The sequence below is a fragment of the Hemitrygon akajei genome, unplaced genomic scaffold (genome assembly GCF_048418815.1).
Source record: "Hemitrygon akajei unplaced genomic scaffold, sHemAka1.3 Scf000033, whole genome shotgun sequence".
In the NCBI taxonomy this organism is placed as follows: Eukaryota; Metazoa; Chordata; class Chondrichthyes; order Myliobatiformes; family Dasyatidae; genus Hemitrygon; species Hemitrygon akajei.
In genome coordinates, this window is record NW_027331919.1 from 147,261 (window position 1) to 157,681 (window position 10,421).

The window sequence follows — 10,421 nt, forward strand, 5'->3', positions numbered from 1 at the left end:
GAGGCTAAACGAACAGAATCGCAAGAGGCCTCAGCGGGTTATAGCCAACACTCTGACCGTCTCACCCCTCCCACTATTGAGGACATTTTCATAAGACGACGCCTCGAGAAGGCGGTATCCATCCCGGAGGACCCTCACCAGACTGGAGAGGCTCTCTGCTCGTTACTACATCAGAGAGGAGTCACAGGAGTCTAAAACCCCCTCACACAACCATTCAGGAACAGCTTCTTCCTCTACACCATCACATATTTGAACGCACTAACTCGACATTTTTGCTGTATTTATTAATTTCTTGCATTTTACATTAATTGTTATCTTTGAACAAATGAGCGGCGTGTTTGCGGTATTAATTAATATGTCTAATTTACATTAATTTTAAATTACGCCGCACTGATGCAGCAAAAAGTACAAATTCTAGGCCGTATTAGTTTCAGATAATAAAGCAAATAGCGATTCCGGTGGAAAACATCCCACGGGGTGGACTGGACGATTTGCACGCTGGCCGTCACCACTCAGGGCACTGAGTGAAGGAGTCGGGAGCTCACGTTGCAGTGGTCCAATACGTCAGTGAGGCCGCACTCTGTTTTGGTCGCCCTGATCCAGGAACAATGCCACTGAGCTGGAAAGATCCCAGAGGGAGATTTACGGGGATATTGCAGCGACTCGAGGGACTGAGTTATGGAGAGAGGGCGGGAAGGTTGGTACTTTATTCCCAGGAGCGTAGATCTAAACTTACAGCGTTGCAGAAACCCAGGAGAGGCAGAGACAGACTTTTACCTAGGTTGCGGGGTTATCGAATACCAGACGGTTCAGGGTGGTGTTGAGAGTGGGTGAGAAGGAGAAAGAGAGAGAGAGGTCAGGGAGACGGAGTGTGTAGAGAGAACGGGGAGAGGAGAGTGTGAGTGGGGTAGGGGAGAAAGAAGGAGAAAGGGTAAAATGGTGGGTAGAGAGAGCGGAGAAAGAGCGGGCGGAGAAAGTGCGAGGAAATAGTGGGCGGAGAGGGGTGGAGAGAGAGCTGGGGTGATTGGGAAAGTGCGGGGAGGGATGGCGGAATGACAAGAAGGGGATTGATGGTAGATGTTTGTCGTTATCTGGAGAATGGAGTAGCAGGGAGGTGTAGTGAGGGTGAGTTGGGAATTCGGAATGATGGATGGAGGGAGAGTGGAAGAGAGATAAGGAAAAGAACGAGATAATAGAGACGTAATTCAGACGCCCCCATGTGCTGTTAACAAAGACCCTGGATGTTTTCAGCTATAGCCGGGCACAAAGGTGTAGACCTCTCGCAGATGAATCTGCGATCACGATTGCAAGGATAATTCATTCCTTTCGGTGTGCAACGAGTGCAGACGGGAGTTCCAGAGGTCACGTGATACAGGAGACCAGAGGCCGCTTTTCTATCAAAGAGGGTTAAAAAGTTTCAATACAGATAAAACAGCGATTAACCTCATTAAACCTAGCAATTATACGCCTGTTAGTTTGACGTCAGTGGGGAGAAAATTAATGGAAATTATTCTAAGAGATGGTATATATGATTATCTGGCTAAACAGGGTCTGATTCAGAACAGTCAGCATAGATTTGTGCGTGGAAGGTCATGTTTGACAAATCTCATTGAATTTTTTGAAGAGGTTACGAGGAAAGTTGACGACGGTAAAGCAGTGGATGTTGTCTATATGGACTTCAGTAAGGCCTTTGACAAGGTTCCGCACGGAAGGTTTGTTAGAAACGTTCAATCGTTAGGTATTAATATTGAAGTCGTAAAATGGATTCAACAGTGGCTGGATGGGAGATGCCAGAGAGTAGTGGTGGATAACAGTTTGTCAGGGAGGCCGGTGACTAGTGGTGTGCCACAGGGATTTGTACTGGGTCCAATGTTGTTTGTCATATACATTAATGATCTGGATGATGGGGTGGTAAATTAGATTAGTAAGCATGTAGATGATACTAACGTAGGTGGAGTTGTGGATAATGAAGTAGGTTTTCAAAGCTTATAGAGAGATTTAGGCGAGTAGCAAGAGTGGGCTGAACGATAGCAAATGGAATTCAATGCTGATAAATGTGAGGTGCTACATTTTGGTATGAATAATCCAAATAGTACATACATGGTAAATGGTAGGGTGTTGAGGAATGCAGTAGAACAGTGTAATCTGAGAATAATGGTGCATAGTTCCCTGAAGATGGAATCTCATATAGATAGGGCGGTGCAGAAATCTTTTGGTATGTTGGCCTTTATAAATCAGAGCATTGAGTTTCGGAGTTGGGATCTAATGTTAAAATTGTACAAGACATTGGTAAGGCTGAATCTGGAGTATTGTGTACAGCTCGGGTCACCGAAGTATAGGAAAAATATCAACAAAATAGAGAGTGTACAGAGATTTACTGGAATGTTACCTGGGTTTCAGCATCTAAGTTACACGGAAAGGGTGAGAAAATTAGGTCTTTATTCTTTAGAGCGTATAAGGTTGAGGGGGGACTTGATATAGGTATTTAAGATTATGAGGAGGATAGATAAAGTTGACGTGTGTAGGCTTTTTCCATTGAGGGTAGGGGAGATTCAAACAAGAGGACGTGAGTTGAGATTTAGGGGGGCAGAAGTTTAGGGGTAACACAAGGGGGAATATCTTTGAGTAAAGAGTGGTAGCTGTGCGGAATGAGCTTCCAGTAGAAGTGGTAGAGGCAGGTTCGGTATTGCCATTTAAAGTAAAATTGAATAGGTATATGGACAGGAAAGGAATGAAGGGTTATGGGCTGAGTGTGGGCCAGTGGGACTAGGTAAGTGTAAGCGTCGGCACTGACTTGAAGGGCCGAGATGGCTTGTTTCCGTGCTGTAATTGTTATATGGTTATATGGTTATATGGCAGATGGTGTTTAATGCTGATAAGTGTGAGGTTCTACATTTTGGTAGGAATAATCCAAATAGGACATACATGGTAAATGGTAGGGAATTGAAAAATGCAGTAGAATAGAGTGATCTAGGAATAATGGTTAAACACGAGGAACTCTGCAGATCCTGGAAATTCAAGCAACACACACAAGATGCTAGTGGAACACAGCAGGCCAGGCAGCATCTTTAGGAGAAGCACTGTTGACGTTTCAGGCCGAGACGTTTCGTCAAGACAAACTGAAAGGAAACATACTGATGAAGGGTCTCGGCACGAAACATCGACAGTGCTTCTCCTACAGATGCTCCCTAGCCTGTTGTGTTCCACCAGCATTTTGTGTGTGTTGTAGGAATAATGGTGCATTGTTCACTGAAGATGGAATCTCATGTGGATAGGGTGGTGAAGAAAGCTTTTGGTATGCTGGCCTTTGTAATTCAGAGCATTAAGTATAGGATTTGGGATGCAATGTTAAAGTTGTACAAGGCATTGGTAAGGGCGAATTTGGAGTATTATGTACAGTTCTGATCACCGAATTTTAGGAAAGATGTCAACAAAAGTACAGAGAAAATTTGTTAGATTTACCAGAATGTTACCTGTGTTTCTGCACATAAGTTACAGGGAAATGTTGAACAAGTTAGGTCTTTATTCTTTGGAGCGTAGAAGGTTGAGGGGGGAATTGACAGAAGTATTTAAAATTATGAGGGGGATAGATAGAGTTGACGTGGATAGGCTTTTTTCCATTGAGAGTAGGAGAGATTCAAACAAGAGGACATGAGTTGAGAGGTAGGGGTAAATGTTTAAGGGTAACACGAGGGGGAATTTCTGTACTAAGAGAGTGGCAGCTGTGTGGAACGAGCTTCCAGTAGAAGTGGTAGAGGCAGGTTCGGTATTGTCACTTAAATTAAAATTGGATAGGTATATAGACAGAAAATGTATGACGCGTTATGGGCTGAGTGCGGGCCATTTGGACTAGGTGTGAGTTAGCGTTCGGCACGGATTAGAAGGGTCGAGATGGCCTATTTCCGTGCTGTAGTTGTTAAATGGCTATATGCTTATATGCTTTAGCGGGAAGACTGTTTCACGGAGAAGCAGAGGGGCGTAGAGAACGTACGGGATATGGCAGGGGGTAGACAGAATGTGTGTAATTGAGGCGGCAGAGCAAAAGACAAGAGAGTCGGTGTAAAAAGGGAGAGAGGAAGAGTGTCCTCAGTCCTAAGACCGTTCCCAACCTAATCACACTGACACACTCGTTCCCCACAGCCCCGTGTTAGTCTCTAAACTAATGCCACAACACTAGGGACCCCTCGCAGCCTCCGGTCTATTGCCAGACTAATCTCACTGACCCACTTTCTCTTCACAGCCCTGTTTCAGTCCACATACGAATCCAACTGACGTACGCTCCCCCGCCCACAAATCTGTTTCATTCCTTAAAAAAAATAACAGTGTCCCACCCTCTCCCCACAGACTTGTGCAAGACACGAAATGAACTCTATAATAGGCCCACTCTCTTCATGTGTCTGTGCCCAAATTAATCCCATTGCCGCTCCACCTCCCCACAGCTTCGTGCCAGACTTCAAACTAATTCCACTGCATCGCGCTCTCACTACTGCCCTGCGTCGGTCACCAAACTAATCCCAGGGTACTGGTCCTTCCCACAGCCCCGTTACAGTCTGCAAATTAATCTATTACCCTGCCCTGTCCTTCCCCGGCAGACATGTGTCGGTCCCCAAAAAATTATCATTGTACCATCACCTCCCGACAAGTTCGAACAGTCTACAGACAATTCCCAATCCCCCTCCCTGTTCCCTCAAACCTCCTTCAGTCCGTAAACTAGTCCCATTGACTCACGTCAACTCTACGTCAATAGACAAAAGACAAAAGGTGCAGGAGTAGGTCATTCAGCCCTTCGAGCCAGCACCGCCATTCACTGTGATCATGGCTGATCATCCACAATCAGTAACCCGTTCCTGCCTTCTCCGCTATATTTAAGAGCTCTACATAAGTCTTTGAAAGCATGCAGATAATTGGCCTCCACTGCCTTCTGAGGCAGAGCATTCCTAGATCCACAACTCTCTAGTTGGAAAAGTTTTTCCTCAACTCCATTCTAAATGGCCTACCCCTTATTCTTAAACTGTGGCCTCTGGTTATGGACTCCCCCAACATCGGGGACATGTTTCCTGCCTCTAGCGTGTCCAATCCCTTAATAATCTTATAACAGATTGGAGGAAAAACTTTTTCACCCTGAGAGTTGTGGATCTGTGGAATGCTGTGCCTCAGAATGCCGTGGAGACCAATTCTCTGGATGCTTTCAAGAAAGAGTTAGATAGAGCTCTTTAAGATAGCGGAGTCGAGAAATATGGGGAGAGGGCAGGAACGGGGTACTGATTGTGAATGATCAGCTATGATCACATTGAATGGCGGTGCTGGCTCGAAGGGCCGAATGGCCTACTCCTGCACCTATTGTCTATTGTTTATTGTCTATTGTAAATCGCTGCAGTCCCAGGACCGAGTCTTGAGGTACACTGTTACTCACTGCCTGCAATTCTGAAAAGGATCCGTTAATCCAAACACTTTGTCTCCTGTCTGCCAACCAATGTTCTATCCATATCAGTACCCTACTCCCAATACCACGTGCTCTAACTTTGCCCACTAATCTCCTTTGTGGGACATTATCAAAGACATTCTGAAAGCCCAGGTACATTACGTCCACTATCATTCCCCATGTTTCTTCATCCAGATCAGTCAAAATCTCACCCGTCTTCGCATTTTCCAATCCAGTATGCACGGTTTCGGTCGACAAGAAAGGGGGCTATAAAGTTCTGTGAAATTAAATTTATTTCATTATTGCCGAGTTTTGAAAACCATTGATGGAGTCACTCTCAGTTTATTACAACAGGAGTGAGTTGTGGGACGGTGCGGAGGGTGCTTCGTTTTGTATCTGACTACGAGAGTGTGAGATCGGACGGTGCAGAGGGAGATTCCCAGTATTGTGTGATGAGACGGTGTGGAGGGTGATTCACTGTGTGTTTAACCCCAGGATTGTGTGATGAGACGGTTTGAAGGGAGATTCACTCTGTGTCTGACCCCGGGAGAGTGTGATGACTCCTTTGTTACTGTGGGATCTTCTCGAGGTGTGAGACCTACCATTTCATTCTTTGAATTGATTTCTAAGAGCCTTGAATTCCGGTTTGAGCATTCCTGCATTGATGTGTTCAAAGATGTTCCAAACGTGGATACGTAATAACACCGATCTTTGTTAGTGATCCAGTCCTTGGGACAGGTTTGCTCTGGAAATCAGGAATAAGTAACAGTGAAGATCCATCCGTACTTATACATCGCAACACCCGGTGGGTTGGGGGGTGTTTAAGCGCCCAGTGAATTACCCTCCACACTGCCCCAGTGTGAAGTACCCTCCTCACTGCCTCATATTTTCCCAAGATCAGAGATAGAGTGAATTTCTCTCCGCACCATCGGATCACACACTCCCGGGGTCAGACACAGAGTGAATCTCCCTCCACACCGTCCCATCACACACTCACGGTGTCAGACACAGAGGGAATCCCCCTCCACACCGTCTCATCACACACTCCCGGGTTCAGTCACAGAGTCAATCTCCCTCCACACCATCCTATCACACATGGTTTGGTTCATTTGCACAGAGAAGTTCTGTGTTATCAGGTAAAGCGAATGACTAGAGGCCGTGGGGCCGAATCGATCTCACCCTATTCTCAAACTTTAAATGGGTAGGAAGCCCGGCTCGCTGGCTTGGAGCCGGGCGTGGAATGCGAGTGCCTCGTGGGCCACTTTTGGTAAGCAGAACTGGCGCTGCGGGAGGAACCGAACGCTGGGTTAAGGCGCCCGATGCCGACGCTCATCAGACCCCACAAAAGGCGTTGGTTGATATAGATAGCAGGACGGAGAAGTTCTGTGTTATCTGGTAAAGCGAATGACGAGAGGACCCGCAGTTTTATCTGGTAAAGCGAATGACTAGAGGCCGTGGGGCCGAAACGATCTCAACCTATTCTCAAACTTTAAATGGGTAAGAAGCCCGGCTCGCTGGCATGGAGCCGGGCGTGGAATGCGAGTGCCTAGTGGGCCACTTTTCGTAAGCAGAACTGAGGTCTGAGACACAGTGAATCTCCCTCTGCCTTGTCCCATCAGAAAACCCGATATCAGGCATGCAGAGAAGTTCCCGGGATCAGACACAGAGTGAGGATCTGAAAAAGCAGTCCCAGCACATACCCGTTGCTTTAGGCACAGGGTATATAATTTTCCATCACAAAATCCCCGCGACCGAGACATAGTGATGCTCCCTCCACTCAACCCCATCTGACATTTCTACAGTCAGGCCGGGAGTGATGCTCCCTCCACTAGATCACAACTGTGAAGAACCAGGGTAACCATAAAACTGGGAGAGTAGGTAAAGGTGAGAAAATAGTGGCTTTATTACACAAAATGTTTACAAACTCAACAGAATTGTTCCGGAGTCCAAATTGAATCAGTTCAACAGAACAGAACTGGGTCACCCGGAACATTATATATACTCCTCTATCGAAGTGAAACGCCACATCTCCTGACTGTGGGTTTTAATCGATGCTAGCCAGTCCATTATAAACTGCAGGGGAGAGAAAACTCCCTGGGTAAGAGAACAGAATGTAGATCTTTCCACGAAGTCCAGTCACACACAGCCTTGGTCAGACACAGTGTTAATCTCTCCACGGCCCAATCACACACTCCAGCGGTCAGACACGGAAATAAACTCCCTCAGCACACATGACAAATGTCAGAGGGAGAGTGATTCTCAACGCACCACACAGCAAAGTGATAGACATACAGGGAAGCTGCCTCCACACGGTCGCATCACACACTTCCGAGTCTAACACAGTGTGAATCTCCCTCCTAACGTCCCATCACACACTTCCTGCCGAGTCACAGAGTGTAGCTTTCTCTGAACCGTCCCATCACTCAGTCCAGGAATCAGACACAGACTGAAGCTGTCTCTCCTCGATCCCATCACTCACTCCCGGATTCAGACAGAGAGTGAGGCCCAAGCTGCACCGTCCCGTCACACACTCACGGATTGAAAGTGAAACACTTTCTCCACGGTGCCATAACACACTTCAGGGGTCAAAGATGGGGTGAACCTCTCTGGGCAACGTCCCATCACACTATCCCGCTGTCAGACAAAGAGTGAAACTGGATCCATACTGTCCCATCAGATATTCCCGAAGTGAGACAGAATGAATCTGGATCCACACTGTCCCATCAGACATTCCCGGAGTGAGACACAGAGTGAAGCTGTAATGTTACGTCTTACAATCCCGTGGTCAGACACAGAGTGAATCCACCTCCACAACGTCCCATCTCATTCTGCTTGACTCAGTGACAGAGTGAAACTTCCTCCACACCGTCCCATCACACACTCCCGGGGTCAGACACAGAGTGAAACTTCCTCCACGCAGCCCATCACACATTCACCGGGTCAAACACAGAGTGAATCACCCTCCATACCATCCCTTCACACACTCCCGATGTCAAGCACTGAGTGGCGCTTCCTCTATCCATGCCTGCCCTGTGATGAGGGGCGGGTGAAAGAGGGGGATGATGCCTCACCTCTTCTGCTGGTCAACAATTCACAGATTTGAGCCTTGGTTTCGTTGACAGATCTGTACTTCGTTTCCATCTCAGTGAACTGTCGTTTAAGAACGAACAGATTAGAGTTGAGCGCAGAAAGCTTGGACTGAAGGGTTGAGTTTAACTCACGGTAGTTTCGGTCGGAGGTGATCTTAGACTGACGGATCTGTGATACTGAGAGAGATGGTGAAGAATGTTTAGCCTTTACGTGATTTAGCGTCACGCTACCGAACCGTTCACAGAGAGTGTTGTGTCAGTGTCACGCTGAAGGGTGACACAGTGAACGATTTGCTGTGGACACAGTGAGAGGCGTCGGCGCCACCTTGAGGGGTGTGTTTGTGCCACGCTACGGGGAATAATCAATGTCCCCGTAGGTTTTGCTGTTACCATGGGGGTCTGCGTCAGTATCGTGCGGGGCATGTCCGAGTTGCTGTGAGAAATGTGTCGGTGTCACTGTCATAGGAGATTCTGCGCCCCGGCGGGAGGTGTACCGGAGTCACAATGACGTGTCATGGTGTCATGGCGTGGAGTGTGCTGGTCGCAAAGTGAAGGGTATGTCAGTGCCACGGTGAGAGAAATGTCATGGCCACGGTCTGTGTGAGAGTGACACGCTGAGGCGTGTGCCGGTGCAACGGAGAGTTCTATGTCGATGTCATTGTGTCATTGTGAATTTAGCTGTCGGTATCTGGTGAGGGGTTTGCCTGCGTCAGGGTGAGGTGAGGGTAATTGCCTCAGTGAGCGGTGCATCGTGTTATGTTGAGGGGTGATCCTGTCTCGGTAAGGGGTGTTACAGTGACGTGTGAGTCTTTGTCACGATGCGGTGCAGAGCGGATCACGCTGAGGAGCGTGAAGGTGTCACGGTGTACGGTACCTCAGTGTTACGGTGAAGAGCGTGTCGGTGTCACTGTGAGGTGTGTGTCGGTTTCTCTTCAGGAGTTTATCAGTGACACGGTCAGGGGCATATCGATATTACAGTGAGGGGTACGTTGCGGTCAGTGTGACAGCCACGTGTAAGTCACGGCGATGGTCGTGTCAGTGTCGCGGTCAGGAGTGTATCTGCGTCTCGTTGAAGGTCGTGATCGTGCTACGGTAACAGCATTGTTGCTGTTATGGTGAATGGCGCGTCGGTGTCAGCATGAGTCCTGATTGTGTTATGATAAAGGCCGTGTTTTAATTACGGATTGGGGTGTGTCCGTGTTACAGAACATAGAATAGTACAACACATTTCCGGCTCTTCGGCCCACAATGTTGTGCCGACCACTTAAAAGCTGCCTCCCATATAACCCACCAACTTAAACTCCTCCATATACCTGTCTAGTATACGCTTAAATATCACTTGTGTATCTGCCACCACCACTGATTCAGGAAGTGCATTCTACGCGCCAACCACTCTCTGAGTAAAAAAACCTCCCTCTAATATCCCTCTTGACCATCCCACCCCTTACCTTAAAGCCATGTTCTCTTGTGAGAACATGTAGTAGTGCCCTGGGGAAGAGGCGCTGGCGGTCCACTCTATCTATTCCTCTTATTATCTTGTATACCTCTATCATGTCTCATCTCATCCTCCTTCTCTTCAAAGAGTAAAGCCCGAGCTCCCTTAATCTCTGAGCATAATGCATACTCTCTAAACCAGGAACCATCTCGGTAAATCTCCTCTGTAACCTTTCTGTCGCTTCCACAGCCTTCCTACAGTGAGGAGATCAGAACTGGGCACCAGTACTCCAAGTGTGGCCGAACCATAGGATTATGAAGCTTCATCATTACCTCGCGACTCTTAAACTCTATCCCTCGACTTATGAAACCTAACAACCATAAGCGTACCTAACTACCCTATCTACCTGTGAGGCAACTTTCAGGTATCTGTGGACATGTACCCCAAGATCCCCCTGCTCCTCCACACAAATGGT

General features: G+C 47.5%; 1 long non-coding RNA gene across 1 annotated transcript; it reads right to left on the reverse strand.

Annotated features, from left to right (window-relative positions):
- Window positions 1-1,302: 1,302 nt before the first annotated feature.
- On the reverse strand, window positions 1,303-6,122 carry LOC140719928 (uncharacterized). The gene is made up of 3 exons (XR_012097044.1): window positions 6,025-6,122; window positions 5,635-5,699; window positions 1,303-1,394 (listed from the first exon to the last, which is right to left on the reverse strand). It is a non-coding gene; the product is annotated as an uncharacterized lncRNA (long non-coding RNA).
- Between the last annotated feature and the right edge of the window lie 4,299 nt (window positions 6,123-10,421).